Source organism: Phyllobates terribilis, unplaced genomic scaffold (assembly GCF_046119375.1).
Source record: "Phyllobates terribilis strain yellow unplaced genomic scaffold, ASM4611937v1 Scaffold_13__5_contigs__length_258822181, whole genome shotgun sequence".
In the NCBI taxonomy this organism is placed as follows: domain Eukaryota; kingdom Metazoa; phylum Chordata; class Amphibia; order Anura; family Dendrobatidae; genus Phyllobates; species Phyllobates terribilis.
Window position 1 is genome coordinate 125,830,311 of NW_027362773.1, and position 17,001 is coordinate 125,847,311.

General features: G+C 42.7%; 1 long non-coding RNA gene across 1 annotated transcript in view; it reads right to left on the reverse strand.

The window, feature by feature from the left end:
• The window catches only part of LOC141174024 (uncharacterized), a 32,187-nt gene extending 16,476 nt beyond the window's left edge, over nucleotides 1-15,711 (reverse strand). Inside the window, exons 1-2 of the long non-coding RNA XR_012252750.1 lie at nucleotides 15,697-15,711; nucleotides 14,814-14,948 (exon numbers count right to left, since the gene is read on the reverse strand). This is a non-coding gene — a long non-coding RNA (uncharacterized lncRNA). The remainder of the gene's footprint in view (nucleotides 1-14,813; nucleotides 14,949-15,696) is intronic.
• Between the last annotated feature and the right edge of the window lie 1,290 nt (nucleotides 15,712-17,001).

Genomic DNA, 17,001 nt, shown 5'->3' on the forward strand with positions numbered 1-17,001 from the left:
ATTCTAAAAAGTTCATTTTTTTCTCATTAAAGTGCACTCTGCACCCCATCTTGACTGTAAAAAAAACAGAAATGTAGAAATTTTTGCAAATTTATTAAAAAACAAAAACTGAAATATCACATGGTCATAAGTATTCAGCGCCTTTGCTCAGTATTGAGTAGAAGCACCCTTTTGAGCTAGTACAGCCATGAGTCTTCTTGGGAATGATGCAACAAGTTTTTCACACCTGGATTTGGGGATCCTCTGTTATTCTTCCTTGCAGATCCTCTCCAGTTCTGTCTGGTTGGATGATGAATGTTGGTGGACAGCCATTTTCAGGTCTCTCCAGAGATACTCAATTGTATTTAGGTCAGGGCTCTGGCTGGGCCAGTCAAGAATGGTCACAGAGTTGTTCTGAAGCCACTCCTTTGTTATTTTAGCTGTGTGCTTAGGGTCATTGTCTTGTTGAAAGGTGAACCTTTGGCGAAGTCTGAGGTCCAGAGCACTCTGGAAGAGATTTTCATCCAGGATATCTCTGTACATGGCCGCATTCATGTTTCCTTCAATTGCAACCAGTTCAGTCTTCGTCTCATCAGACCAGAGAATCTTATTTCTCATAGTATGGGAGTCATTCATGTGTTTTTTGAGCAAACTCTATGCGGGCTTTCATATGTCTTGCACTGAGGAGAGACTTCCGTCAGGCCACTCTGCCACAAAGGCCCGACTGGTGGAGGGCTGCAGTGATAGTTAACTTTGTGGCACTGTCTCCCATCTCCCTACTGCATCTCTGGAGCTCAGCCACAGTGATCTTGGGGTTCTTCTTTACCTCTCTGACCAAGGCTCTTCTCCCATGACGCTCAGTTTGGCTGGACGGCCAGGTCTAGGAAGACTTCTAGTGGTCCCAAACTTCTTCCATTTAAGGATTATGGAGGCCACTGTGCTCTTAGGAACCTTGAGTAATGCATAAATTCTTTTGTAACCTTGGCCAGGTCTGTGCCTTGCCACAATTCTGTCTCTGAGCTCCTTGGGCAGTTCCTTTGAGCTCATGATTCTCATTTGGTCTGACATGCACTATGAGCTGTGAGGTCTTATATAGACAGACGTGTGCCTTTCCAAATCAAGTCCTATCAGTTTAATTAAACACAGCTGGACTCCAATGAAGGAGTAGAACCATCTCAAGGAGGATCACAAGGAAATGGACAGCATGTGACTTAAATATGAGGGTCTGAGCAAAGGGTCTGAATACTTATGACCATGTGATATTTAAGTTTTTCTTTTTTAATAAATTTGCAAAAATTTCTACATTTCTGTTTGTTTTTTTTCAGTCACGATGGGGTGCAGAGTGTACTTTAATGAGAAAAAAACTGAACTTTTAGAATTTACCAAATGGCTGCAATGAAACAAAGAGTGAAAAATTTAAAGGGATCTGAATACTTTCTGTACCCACTGTATACAGCATTATAGAATGCTGTATATGAGGGTCTATAGGTGCTGGCTCTACTTTATATGGGAAAACTCGGTGACAGGTTCTCTTTAATTTATAGCGATTATGCAATTTAAAAGATACAAAAGTAATTAGTAGTTCAAAAGTAACAGGACACTGAGATCAAAATGGCCACAAAGAGGTTAAAGCCAGAACATATTGACTAATCCTTGTAGGGCGGTAACATCCGGCTTTGAGGAAGGCTTTTTGTATGATCAGCTTGTTTTTTTACTGCAGCAAGAAGGGGGAAGGGAGAGACTGATTAGGAATGCAGCCAGAATAGAATTTTCCACTGCCTCATCTATTGAAAGGAATATGCAGAGGCGAAGCTGAGCACGTACAATAAATACTTCTGTAACTCTGTACACCACAAATTTGTCTTTTTATTATAAGTTCCATAGCAAAACCTTTATAAACATTTTATACTATTTCCTTTAGTCAAAAACGTATAAAACCACGTATCCGATATAAACAAACGTATTCACACATATAGTTATGGCTGAAAGTATTGGCACCTTTTAATTGTTTCAATTACACATGTTTTGTTATACAGATGTTTATTTCCTTTGTGTGTATTGGAACAACACAAAAAAAATTAGATAAAAAGGAGATTGGAAAATTGGACATAATTTCACTCAAAACCTTAAAAAGAGATGGACAATATTGTTGTCACCTTTCCAAAATTGTGGGTAAACAACTTGCAGGATCTGGGTGCACCAGTGTCAGCCCTAACTATCCATCGACATTAGAATGAAATTAAACCCTATAGAAAGAGACCCAGGAGGACCCCACTGCTGACACACAGACATAAAAAGAGCTAGACTTCAATTTGCCAAAATGTACTTGAGTAAGCCAAAATCCTTCTGGGAAAGTGCCCTGTGGACAGATGAAACCAAGAAAGAGCTTTTTGGTAAAGCACATCATTCTGTTTGCCAAAATGGAATGAACCCTATAAAGCAAATAACACTGTACCTACAGTCAAATATGGTGGAGATTCAAAGATACTTTGGGGTGGTTTTGAGGCCTCCGGGCTCCTTGACCGTATGCATGGCATCATGAAATCTGAAAATTATCAATGGATTTCAGGTTTCAATGTAGTGCCCAGTGTTAGAAAGGTGGGTTTGCTTCCTAGACCAGACTGCAGTTAGCCAAAATGTATGTGATACAAAATCCTCCTGGGAAAGCGTCTTGTGGACAGATGAGACCAAGATAGAGCTTTTTCTTTTGTGTTGTTCCAATACACACAAAGGAAATAAACATGTGTATAGCAAAACTCATGTAATTGCAATAATTTTCTGGGAAAAATACTTCATTTTCTGGAACAATTTAAAGGGTGCCAATACTTTCGGCCATGACTGTATGTGTGAGTAAGTTTGTTTATATCGTGTATGTATTTTTATAACTTTTTGACTAAGGGAAACATTATACTTGTTTATGAAGGTTTTGCTATGGAACTTATAGTAAAAACTTGAATTTGTGGTGTTCAGAGATGCAGAAGTATTTCTTGTACCTGCTCAGCTTCACCTCCCACTCCTAAACAGTCTCTCCCTTCCCCCTTCTCACTGCAGTAAAAAAAACAAGTTGATCACACAAAAAACCTTCCACAAATACAGGGATTAGTCAGTGTGTTCTGGCTTTGACCTTTTAGTGACCATTTTGATCTCAGTGTTCTGCTACTTTTGAACTGCACTTTACTTTTGTAAATTAAATTGCATAATCGCTATAAATTAAAGGGAACCTGTCACCAGGTTTTCCCATATAAAGTAGGGCCAGCACCTATACACCCTCATATACACACACACTTGATCTCAGTGTTCTGCTAATTTTGAACTACTAGTTAATTTTTCATCTTTTCAATTGCATAATCGCTATAAATTAAAGGGAACCTGTCACCACGTTTTTCCCATATAAAGTAGGGTCCAGCACCTATATGCCATCCTATACAGCCAGGCTTGGACTGCCCCACAGGAGAACAAGAGAATCTTCCGGTGGGCTACCACCCTCTTATATGAGCAGCACTTGGCACAATATACTTGAATCACTATGTACAGACAATGGAGCATCTTATTCATTTAACAATCTACCCAGTTCATTGTTATATACATTTTTTTTTGAGGATAATGTCACATTTGCATGAAGCTGAAAAGTGGGGCCCTGGAGTTGGTTACTGGTGGGCCCCTGGCACCCCAGTCCGACACTGTATACAGAATATTTATTGTAGGACATGGGGAGGCTATGGGGGTCTAATGAAGGACACGGGGATGCTATGGGGGTTTATTGCAGGACATGGGGAGGCTACAGGGGTCTATTGCAGGACATGAGGAGGCTATATGGGTCTTTTGCAGGACATGGATAGACTATAGGGGTCTATTGCAGGACATGTGTAGGCTATAAGGGTATATTGCAGGACATGGGGAGGCTATAGGGGTCTATTGCAGGACATGGGGAGACTATAGGGGTCTATTGCAGCACATGGGAAGACTATAGGGGTCAGTTGCAGGAAATGGGGAGGCTATGGGGGTCTATTGCAGGACACGGGGAGGCTATGGGGGTCTATTGCAGGACATGGGGAGGCTATGGGCATCAGTTGCAGGACACGGGGAGGCTATGGGGTCAGTTGCAGGACACGGGGAGGCTATGGGGGTCTATTGCAGGACACGGGGAGGCTATGGGGGTCTATTGCAGGACACGGGGAGGCTATGGGGGTCAGTTGCAGGACATGGGGAGGCTATGGGGGTCTGTTGCTGGACGGGGGGGAGGATATGGGGGTGTCATGTTGGACGTGGTGAGGCTGTGTGGGGCTCTCATGCTAGACGTGGGGAGGCTGTGTGGGGCTCTCATGCTAGACGTGGGGAGGCTGTGTGGGGCTCTCATGCTAGACGTGGGGAGGCTGTGTGGGGCTCTCATGCTAAACGTGGGGAGTCTGTGTGGGGCTCTCATGCTAGACATGGGGAGGCTGTGTGGGGCTCTCATATTAGAAGTGGGGAGACTATGGGGCTCATACGGTATATAGAATGGGCTGTATTCGGGTTCAAACAGTATATAAGGGGATGTCAGCATACTTCTTCTCAATATTAAATCATGCAATTAATATAATTAATATAATAATTATAATTAATATATTGATATGAATATGGAGAATAATTAATTTTAGCCTATTGGTTCAACCCTCCACAACTATCACAGTCTCTCATCTGGCCCCTCGGGAAAATTAATTGCCCACCCCTGCTGTATGTAAGTCTTCAGTGCGCTCTGCATAACACACAAAATAGTTTTTATTATACTGTACGTACCGAGGGAGCGGTCCGGTCATATTGTCATCTGTGCTGCCGGAAAAAAAATGGACATGTCTACATGGGGGTCACACGGTTCATGTGAACACAGACATTTGTGGAGCCCCATAGATTAAAGAAAAGTATTGAATATGTATGAGGAGATTGCTAATTCGTGAACATATATTCCCTCTAAAACAATAGATTTTATTTAGTTGATTAAAAAACACACCAAAAAATCCCATGTATTAAAATATCTTGTTGTCTTATTAGAAGACAATAGAGCTCCCAAAGTGATATGATGGCCTTGACAAGCCCTGATATGCCACTAATTGAATCCTGCCTAGCGTGGAGGTTGGCATCCTAAAATTGCATATTTGGCGCCCCCACTCAGCGACGGCTGTCCCGGTCTCTCCCTGTTAATCCCTATCAGGTGATCTAAACAAGGTATAAAGTTGACTGCCTAGTCTAATACAAAGTTGCTCCTATTTCTAATCAAAGTATACAGGAGATATTGATAGACATTTTAGCAAAAAGAAAATTGATAGACTTATCTTGTATCATATTAGCGCCTCAACGCGTTTCCCCAACTGTGTCTGGTTCATCAGGAGGCAGATGTAGGTATTATAGATTAATAAAAAATGGAGCTGCATGATGAAAGCTGCTGCAGGATGGCCGGCTCTAAGAGCTATGTCAAAGGCCAGGTTTAAATATCCCCCTTGTTAATAGATAGAACATTCCCCCACGCCCCTCAGAGAGAGCTTATCCATGTATCAATGGGCTCCCCTGTCCCCAGGAGATGAAGTGCGCATGTCCTGTGTGTAAGCACCAGAGGCTTACCTCTCCCTGCGTAGAAGCCGGCGTGCCATGCGGAAGTGATGAATGCGCTCCACGCTGGAGCGCAGGAAGGCTACCGCCCTCCCATGACGCGTGCACTACAGCGCGAGGCACACGCCAGTGAGGTTGCGCAAGTGATAAAGAGCATAGGAAGACAGAGGAGGGGATCCCTCCACCGGTTTGATAATATGTGCGCCCCAGCCCCGAGCTGTAGTGGTGCGCCCGGGGTAGCACAGCCGCACATAGAGGCAATGGCGTATATGTACAGTACAGACCAAAAGTTTGGAATCACCTTCTCATTTAAAGATTTTTCTGTATTTTCATGACTATGAAAATTGTACATTCACAGTGAAGGCATCAAAACTATGAATTAACACATGTGGAATTATATACTTAACAAAAAAGTGTGAAACAACTGAAAATATGTCTTATATTCTAGGTTCTTCAAAGTAGCCACCTTTTGCTTTGATGACTGCTTTGCACACTCTTGGCATTCTCTTGATGAGCTTCAAGAGGTAGTCACCGGAAATGGTTTTCACTTCACAGGTGTGCCCTGTCAGGTTTAATAAGTGGGATTTCTTGCCTTATAAATGGGGTTGGGACCATCAGTTGTGTTGTGCAGAAGTCTGGTGGATACACAGCTGATAGTCCTACTGAATAGACTGTTAGAATTTGTATTATGGCAAGAAAAAAGCAGCTAAGTAAAGAAAAACGAGTGGCCATCATTACTCTAAGAAAAGAAATGAAGGTTAGTCAGTCTGAAAAATTGGGCAAAAAATTGGAGAGAGAGGGGAGGAGAAAAAGTACAGGAGGGACCAAGGGGGGGGGGGGGGTCACAAAAAACATGCATATGACATATGTTCATTGAGCCCCTTCGGGGCCAGGGACTGCATCCTAAAGATCCACTCGGATTCTTTCCTTAGAATTGCTCTGTCTAAGTTACCCTCTTTCGTTTTAGGTCTAATCACTTCACCGGGGTATCACGTTTATTCTGAATGTCCCCCAAATGCTCCCCTACCCTCCTGCGAAATTCCCTCGTAGTTTTACCCACATAGTCTAAGGGGCAGGCACAGGTGGCTCTTATAGAAAATATTTTTCCGGTCGACTCACTCCCGTAGGTTTTACATGACTCCATCCAACCACAATAACAGCAGTTCCCACAACGAAAATGGCCGCATGGTCTTCTACCAAGCCAAGTTGGTGTTTGTGGTGTCCTCTGATACAAACTATGCACCAAGCGGTCACCAATTGATCTACCCGTTCTGAAGGTTACGCTTGGAGAGGAGGGAATAAGTCCCTTCAGGTTTGGGTCTGCTAGTAATATGCCCCAGTGTTTTCTCAGAACTTGATACATTCTCTGGGACTGGCTATCAAAGGTGCCTACAATTCTTGACACCTCCATCCCCTGTTCCCTACTCTTGTTAGTCAAGAGGGATCGCCTGTCACTGCTGCTTGCATTGGTGTATGCCTCATTCAATACCTGCTGGGGATATCCACAATCCTTGAACCTCTGATAGAGGTTATCAGCCTGTTCCTTGAAGGCATTATAGTTGGTACAGTTCCTTCTAAGGCGAAGGAACTGCCCCTTAGGGATGCCTTTTTTGAGAGTAGTAGGGTGGTGGCTATTCCATTTGAGAAGACTGTTTGTGGCTGTCAGCTTCCTATAAGTGCTGGTGCTAATGGAACCGTCTCTTCCTTTCTTGATCATCAGATCTAAAAAGGCAATGTTATGTTGCTGACACTCAAATGTGAATCTAAGACCAAGGGGGTTTTTGTTAATTGTTTCCACAAACTGACCAAATTGGGGCTCTGAGGCAGATCAAAAAACCAAGATGTCATCAATATATCTGGCCCAGAGGCTCACAGACCGGTGCCACCACTTTTCCTCCTCCCCAAACACGATAGTTTCCTCCCACCAGCCCAGGAGCAGATTGGCGTACGTGGGGACACAAGGGCTCCCCATCGTTGTGCCCCTGAGCTGGCGGAAGTACTTGCCATCAAAAAGAAAGTAGTTGTGGGTTGAAACAAATGATAGTAAATCCAATACAAATTCATTATGGTTGGAACATTCAATCGCTCTTGTTTTTAGAAAATGTTCTACTGTTCTTAGCCCTGCGTCATGTGGGATACTACTATAGAGTGCCTCCACATCTATGGAGGCCAATATGGTACCTTCCTCTATAGAGATCCCATCAAGTTGCGATAGCAAGTGCAGTGTATCCCGGGGATATGATGGTAGTGCAGAGACAAAAGGGCGCAAAACCCGATCGATATATAAACCAACATTCTGAGACAGGGAGTCAATTCCAGCGACAATTGGGCGACCCTTAAGGGGGTTCAGGCCTTTATGGACCTTGGGCAGGGCATAGAAGGTAGGTATTGTTGGAGAGACTGGTGCCAAAAAGTTAAATTCATTATTTGATATTACGCCTCTCTCCTTTCCGTCATCCAAGATCCCCATAAGAGTCCTGGTGTACATAAAAGTCGGATCCCTGGAAAGAGTCTCATAGGTTACCCCATCTTTTAGCAAAGCCCAGCGCATTGTTATAAATTTTTCATGATTTAGGAGGACTAGATTGCCTCCTTTGTCTGAGGCTTTTATAATAAGATCTTTGTTTTTCTCCAATCTAGAGAGGGCCAGTTCCTCATTGGCTGATAAGTTGGAGATTTGTTCTGGTGGTACTTTTGGAATCTTACATAATTCATCCTCTACCAACTTGACAAATATGTCTATGTTTGTGATTTCATTGCATGGGGGCACCTTTGTACTTCTCTTTTTAAGGTCCATAAAGGGGCCTAGTCCCTTCTCTCTCCTGTTTGTTTGGTGTTCCTCCTGCAGCAGTCCCGTCAATGCCTGATAGCCCTCAATATCATTGTCCCTGGTTCCCAGTCGATGGCATTGCTCCCTATCGTGTTGTTTAAAGAATAATTTCCATTTTAAATTACATCCAAATATATTTACGTCTTTCACCCAGTTAAAGCAATTGAATCTGTTAGTTGGTACAAAGTTCAGACCCTTTTGCAGGACGGAGTACTCCTCTCTTGACAGCACATATGATGTCAAGTTAATGATTTGTCCTTGGTTCATCAAGGTCTCTTTCTTAGGTCATTTATCATATGAGACTTCCCCCCTAAAAAAGAGGAATGTGAGGACGAGGATTGTTAGAACCCTCCTGTTTGATTTTTCCATCTTGTGTTTTGCGGTCACTTGACCACCTGCCTTTATATTCCAGCTCCGCCCTTTTGGCTGTGCTGGACTTCAGTGTTGTTTGACTGTTTTGCTAGCCAGGTGCTTCGGTGCCTTTCTCTGTCAGTTCGCTTGGTTCTTCTGGGACCTCTAGTACCTTTTTGTCAGTTTGTCTTTTTGTTTTCTGCAACAGCTTCTCTGTTTAGGAGGTGTCCCATTTTTGTTCCAGTCCTTAGTTCTTTTAGGGACCCCTCCCCTTATGCTATAGGTCTTCGTTCAGACCAGCCGAGGACTAAGGCGGGTCTGTTCGCTAGGAATAGGCAGCCCGCTACATCGTAGGGATTCAGCTTAGTCTTACTGTAGGGACAGTTTTCCCCTATCTTTCCTTAGTACATGTTGCAGATCATAACAGTAAGTCCAGCCCAAAAAAACTAAAGGAAAGAAATTCAGGGATCAGTATGGCTTCCGTCCAAGTTTTGGCTCAACGCTAGCAGGGATTGTCTCTGGAGGTGGCCGAGCTCCAGCAACACGTGAGTAGCTGTTCTGGAGCGCATTTTGTGGAACCCAAGGTATGATTGCTTGATGATTTTTTATGGTAAACAACAAAAATTTTTTTCCTTTAAAAATGCTTGTTTGTTATATTTTCATTTGAGACCAAGGTCCTCTGGGAATGAATCACAGCGCATTGGTTTTATTATGACACTTTTGCGCAGTGAACCACAGGGGTGGGCCTTTTCTATCCAACCTAATGATCCATGCTTAAGGTCTGTAGAAGAATTTTTTTTGGCTATGGGTCTTTTATTTGACGATCCCGTATAGCTTGTTTACACTCTGCAGGAGTATTTCTTTCAGGGAGTACTACTTTGCAGGAAAATTTGATTGAATTTCAGGTATTTGTGGATTGTGGTTCAACACTTAATGTGATTGATAAAGGGTTTTTGGAAAAACTTAAATTGAAATCCAAACCTTTGTCATCACCTATTTCTGTGATTGCAATTGATAACACTCCCTTGAAATGTATTACTCACAAGGTTGCTGCATTTCCCCTCATTATCAATGGTCTTCACCAAGAAATTTTGGACTTGGTTGTATTAGATAATTGACCCTCTCTGGTTGTTCTAGGTTTGCCTTGGTTAAAACTGCACAATCCTTTGTTGGACTGGTCTACTAATATGATAAAGTCTTGGAGTCCGAAGTGCTATGATAAATGTTGTAATGGTCGCATTGCGGCTGTGGAAAAAGAGGAATTACCGGTAACTATTCAAGATTTTTGGAGGGTTTTTTCGGAGGAGGAGTCGCAAGTTTTACCTCCTCATAGGGATTATGATTGCGCCATTGAGTTTGTTCCGGGAGCAACTCTTCCCAAGAGTCGCTTCTTTAATCTGACTATCCCTGAAAGAAAGGCCTTGGAGGAGTACATACAGACTAGCCTGGCTGCTGGTCACATTAGACCTTCTTAGTCGCCTGTGGCAGTTGGATTTTTCTTTGTTAAAAAAAAGGACGGGGGTTTACGTCCATGTCTGGATTTTCGTGAAATTAATAAGATTACTGTACGCAATTCCTACCCATTGCAGTTAATTCCTGACTTGTTTAACCAGTTGGTGGGGGCCAAGTGGTTCTCTAAAATTGATCTCCGGGGGACATACAATTTGTTACGAGTGAAGGAGGGTGATGAATGGAAAACTGCTTTTAACACTCCGGTAGGTCATTTTGAGAATCTGGTGATGCCTTTTGGTCTTACCAATGCACCTGGATTTTTTCAGAACCTTATTAATGACATCCTGAGAACTTTGATTGGTAAGAATGTGGTTGTGTATTTGGATGACATTTTGATTTATTCACCAGATCTAGAGTCCCATTGGCAGAGTGTACATGAAGTTTTGCAGTTATTGAGTGATAATTCTCTCTTTGCTAAGCTGGAGAAATTTGAGTTCGCTGTGCAGAAAATTAGTTTTTTGGGCTACATTGTCTCCAGCGAGGGCTTTGACATGGACCCTGTGAAGGTTCAGGCTGTGCAGGAATAGCCTAGGCCTATTGGTTTGAAATCTATACAGAGATTTTTGGGTTTTGCCAATTATTACAGGAAATTCATTAAGAATTTTTCTGTAATTGTTAAGCCTCTAATTGATCTCACCAGGAAAGGTGCGAATACGGTCCAGTGGAATACTGAGGCCATTGAAGCGTTTAAGTATCTCAAAGAGAGGTTCAGTTCTGCCCCTATCCTTATGCAGCCTGATGAGACCAAGCCTTTTTTGGTCAAGGTCGATGCTTCATTGGGGGGGGGGGGTCGGAGCAGTTTTGTCTCAGGAGAACAGGGATGGAGTACATCCTTGTGCCTTCTTTTCGAAAAAAATTTCGGAAACCGAACTGAATTATGATGTTGGAAATTGGGAGTTGCTGGCTATTAAACTCACTATTAAAATCTGATCATCGCCTGTATGTAGCAGAGCCAATCAGGCAAGTGCTGCTTCTAGTCTCCCATGGAGAATATTGAAGCAAGCAAAAAGTACAAAAAAAAAGTTTTTAAAAATATGAAAGTTTAAATTACCCCCCTTTCGCCCCATTCAAAATAAAACAATAAAAAAAAACACACATACACATATTTGGTATCGGCAAGTTCAGAATTGCCCAATCTATCAATATAAAAAATAATTAATCAGATCGATAAGCGGCGTAACGAGAAAAAAATTCAAAACGCCAGAATTACGTTTTTTTTTTGCCGCTGCAACATTGCAATAAAATGCAATTATGGGCGATCAAAACATCAGATCTATCCCAAAATGGTATCAATAAAAACATCAGCTTGGCGCACAAAAAATAAGCCCTGTCCCAGATCCCAAAAAATGGAGGTGCTACAGGTCTCGGAAAATGGTGACTTTTTTTTTTTTTTTAGCAAACTTTGGAATTTTTTTCACCACTTAAATAAAAAAGAACCTATACATGTTTGGTATCTACGAACTTGTAATGACCTGGAGAATCATAATGACAGGTCAGTTTTAGCATTCAGTGAATGTGGTAAAAAAAAACAACTGTGGAATTGCACTTTTTTGCAATTTCACCGCACTTGGAATTTTTTTCCTGTTTTCCAGTACACGATATGGTAAAATCAGTGATGTCGTTCAAAAGTACAACTTGTCCTGCAAAAAATAAGCTCTCACACCGCCATATTGGATGAAAAGTAAAAATGTTATGGCTCTTCGAAGAAGGGGTGCAAAAAACGAAAACGCAAAAATCTAAAATGCTCTGGTCATGAAGGGGTTAAAGGAACAGATGTTCTTGTAACCGGTTAAAGGCAGGAGGCGTTCTTACAGGTAAGGACAGTCATGTGAGCAGAAAATGCAAAAAGCCTTCTTAAAGAGACAGTCATGTGAGCGGGAAGTGCAGCAAACCTTCTTGAAGGGAAATAGATAATCCAGTGAGTGTTTTAAGGGATACGGACAATCAAGTGGGCAGTTGAAGATTCGGACAACCCGGTGAGCTGAAACCCAGAGACCTAGGCGACGATATGGTGAGAACCTGGGCTACGCTCTAGGAGACAAAGAGAGTCAGAACGACACATTGGTGAAGTGACTCGTCAGTATAGGACAGCAATAGATTTACGGCCTAACGGAGAAATAGAGCTGACTCCCGTTGAGGCCTGTTAAAGTGACTACCACAACAGAATTAGTGTTTTGGCAGAGGTGTACAGTTGTGCTCAAAAGTTTACATACCCCGGCAGAATTTTTGCTTTCTTGGCCTTGTTTCAGAGAATATGAATGATAACCAAAAAACTTTTTCTCCACTCATGGTTATTGGTTGGGTGAAGCCATTTATTGTCAAACTACTGTTTTTCTCTTTTTAAATCTTAATGACAACGAAAAACATCCAAATGACCCTGATCAAAAGTTCACATACCCTGGTGATTTTGGTCTGATAACATGCACAGAATTTGACACAAATGGGTTTGAATGGCTACTAAAGGTAACATCCTCACCTGTGACCTGTTTGCTTTTAATCAGTGTGTGTGTGCATAAAAGCAAAGTGAGTTTCTGGGATCCAGAGGACTCTTGCATCTTTCATCCAGCCACTGACATTTCTGCATTGTGAGTCATGGGAAAAGCAAAAGAATTGTCAACGGATCTACGGGAAAAGGTAGTTGAACTGTATAACACAGGAAAGGGATGCAAAAAGATTTCCAAGGAATTGATAATGCCAGTCAGCAGCGTTCAAACTATGATTAACAAATGGAAAATCAGGGACTCTGTAAAAACAAAACCACGGTCAGGTAGACAAACTAAAAATATCTGCCACATCTGCCAGTAAAATTGTTTGGGATGCAAAGAAAAATCCACAAATAACATCAGCTGAAATTCAGGACTCTCTGAAAATTAGCGATGAGGCTGTTTCAAGATGCGCAATAAGGAGGCACTTGAAGAAAAATGGGCTGCATGGTCGAGTCGCCAGAAGAAAGCCATTACTGTGCAAATGCCACAAAGTATCTCACCTACAATATGCCAAACAGCACAGAGACAAGCCTCAAACTTCTGGAACAAGGTAATTTGGAGTGACGAGACCAAAATTGAACTCTTTGGCCACAACCATAAACGTTACATTTGGAGAGAGGTCAACAAGGCCTATGATGAAAGGAACACCATTCCTACAGTAAAGCACGGAGGTGGATCGCTGATGTTTTGGGGCTGTGTGAGCTACAAAGGCACAGGAAACTTGGTGAAAGTTGAAGGAAAGATGAATGCAGCACGTTATCAGCAAATACTGGAGGCAAATTTGCACTCATCAGCCGAGAAGCTGCACATGGGGCGTACTTGGACGTTCCAACATGACAACGATCCAAAAAACAAGGCCAAGTTGACCTGTCATTGGCTACGGCAGAACAAAGTGGAGGTTCTGGAGTGGCCATCTCAGTCTCCTGACCTCAATATCATTGAGCCACTCTGGGGAGATCTCAAGCGCAGTTCATGCTAGACAGCCCAGGAATTTACAGGAACTGGAGGCTTTTTGCCAACAAGAATGGGCAGCTTTACCATCTGAGAAAATAAAGAACCTCATCCACAACTACCACAAAAAAAATTCAAGCTGTCATTGATGTTAGAGGGGGCAATACACGGTATTAAGAACTGGAGTATGTGAACTTTTGATCAGGGTTATTTGGATGTTTTTGATTGTCATTAAGATTTAAAAAGAGAAAACACAGTAGTTTGACAAAAAATGGCTTCACCCAACCAATAACCATGAGTGGAGGAAAATTTTTTTGTTATCATTCATATTCTGTGAAACAAGGCCACGAAAGCAAAAATTCTGCCGGGGCATGTAAACTTTTGAGCTGAACTGTATCTAGGTTTTCTGGCACCTGAGGGAAGAATTCAGTTTGGCGGCGCCCGCCTAAGAACATATGCAATTTGCACACTTAGTCACGTGCCGACAAACTGTTCTTCCTGATTCTCACACTGTTCAGTGAAAAACTGACAGAAGCTGGAAGAAAAGCTAGTTGTTATGTGACCGTAAGTATGAAAATCACACGTGAGTGAAGTGGCCATGTGATGACTGCTGAAAGCAGCAAGCAGAGCTGAATCCTGACAGTGAATATATTACATGCTGTTAGGATTGGCATGCTACAGGGCTTCATTGTATAATTAAAGGGCTTGTTCAGGTTTGAGATGAAAGTCTGCAGTCACTCTGTGTGACTGCAGGCTTCCGAATTCTCACAGCGTATACACTGCACAGTTTTAGGATTCTCCCGTGCCGGTAGCAAGAGTGGACGGTCATGTGAGCACAAGTCTGTGATTTGTATACTTCTGGTCACATTCCACTTAGACGTGTCCAGACTAGTTCAATTCATTTCATTGAGTGAGGCCACACATGTCTAGTCATCATATGACCATATGTATGCAAATTGCCGGCACCAGAAAATCCTGACAGCATGCAGTGCGCACTGAGAGAATTCAGAAGTCTGCGGTCACATAGAATGACTGCAGACTCATCACAAACTTGGACAACCCTTTTAATGCTCCTAATATAAATAAAAATTAGTATTACAAAAAAAATTACATTCAGACACCTTGAATGTGATTGGAGTCGTTCCCTTTTTTTTCTTCATCTTATCCAGACACCATGATGACTTTTCTCATCTACAACTTGTCTCTGCAGACTTCCATCTTCTCCGGTCTTGAGCAGCACATCCCCACATGATGCCCTTAAAAATAGCAGTGTCAATATATGCCCTACGCTGAGGCCCTGAATAAATAATTTCCCCTCACTATATTCCCTTCACAAAATATGACCCACACACTGTCTCTCTTATGGTACCTGCCCTCCACACTGCACTCTCCTTTCCATACTGGACCCCCTCTTCACACTGTCCTCTCACACTGTGTCACCCCTATAGGGCCCAGTCTCTATACTGTGCCCCCTCATCACATTCCCCCTCCTTGGCTACTGTCCCCTCCTGGCTGTGCATTTACACTGTCCTCCCATGCTACCCCTACATGACTCAGTCTCTATTATGTGCCCACTCACACTTTTCTCCCCACTCACACTATTCCTCTCAATAGTCTTCTCCCACGTTTCCCCCTCTCTCCTCATACTGTCTCCTCTCACATCCCCTTCTAACCGTAGTGCCTCCTCATATATTTACACCCTCATTTTGCATTCTGCCTCCTCACACATCCCATCACCCTCGCTCCCTATACTGTGTCCCCACACATCTCTTCACCCTCACTCCCCATACATTTTTCCCCTCGGCACTCATACTGTGTCTGCACCCATTTTTCCCCTCGGCACTCATACTGTGTCTGCACCCATCCCCCCACTCACCATACTGTGTCTGCACCCATACCCCTACTCGCTCCCCATACTGTGTCTGCATACATTCCCCCCTTCGCTCCCCATTGCATTCGCACCCATCCTCCCCATTCTATGTCTGCACTAATCCCCCCACTCACCATACTATGTCTGCAGCCATCACCCCCTCGCTCCTCATACTACTAGGGACATACCGGCTCTGGCATGTCAAGGTAAGGAGGCTTATTCGCCGTGCAATGCTCCTCTAGGAAATTGAATATGCAAATTGCCTCTTCAGAGAAAAAGAGGACTTGAACTCTATAGCACCACCTATTGGAAGCAGCGATCCTACAAGTCACAATTATCCCTTTAACGAGTCGTGCAATATGACTTAGGATAAAAGCCAATCAGAATCTCAATTTGCTGATATGGTGTTTCGGGCTGTTGGCCTTCGTCAGTGCAAAGTATGAGAACTGAAGAGGCAATTTGCATATTAAATTTCCCAGAGGAGCATTGCACTGCGAATAAGCCTCCTTACCTTGACATACCAGAGCCGGTATGTCACTCTCCACAAGGAGAAACGTTACCCCTTAGACCTCAGTCCAGAGCCTCTCAGCTAGCCAAATCAGTTCTCATACTTTGCAGTGACGATGGCCAACACCCCGAAACACCGTGTCTGCAAATTGAGATTCTGATTGGCTTTTAGCCTAAGTCATATTGCACGACTCGTTAAAGGGTTGATTGTGACTTGTAGGGTCGCTGCTTCCAATAGGTGGCGCTATAGAGTTCAAGTCCTCTTTTTCTCTGAAGAGGCAATTTGCATATTTGGTGAATAAAACAAACTTTACTCATCATTTATTGTAGACAAAGTAAGCATGTAATCCGCACCCAAAAAAAACAAAACAAAAAACTCAGTGAAAAATGCAGCAACACAGGAGTTTTAAATGTGGAGTTTTAAATGCGGCGTTTTTTACTGCCAAGAGAGCAGGTATTGGCTGCAGAAAAATCCGAAGCAAAAATGCTGTATGTGAACATAGCCTTGCACTAATAAAAAGCGCTATTATAAAATGCAACAAAACACAAGTATAACTGCTCTTCCCTCCTACTGTTTTCAGCTGTGTGGCCTGAGTATATATATATCTGTTAGTAGAAATCTCCCTTGCTTTCTAAAATGTCAACACAGTTCCACCCTTAGAGCAAATACGAGTTACAGCTCGTCTTACACTAACAGCAGGATAATAAACATGGAAACTCATCTGCAGCATTATATACACTCTTCTAAGGCACACACCCCTGAACACAATACACAGAATAAAAAATTTAAGCAAAACATGGACAGGGGATCATGTGAAAGTTAAAATTTAATGTAATATCTTAAGTTAGGATTAACGTACAGTAAAGTCACTGTAGGGTCAGACAGCTGCATAAATCGGAATGAGAGCGGAACGCAATGCTCAGACTGGCCG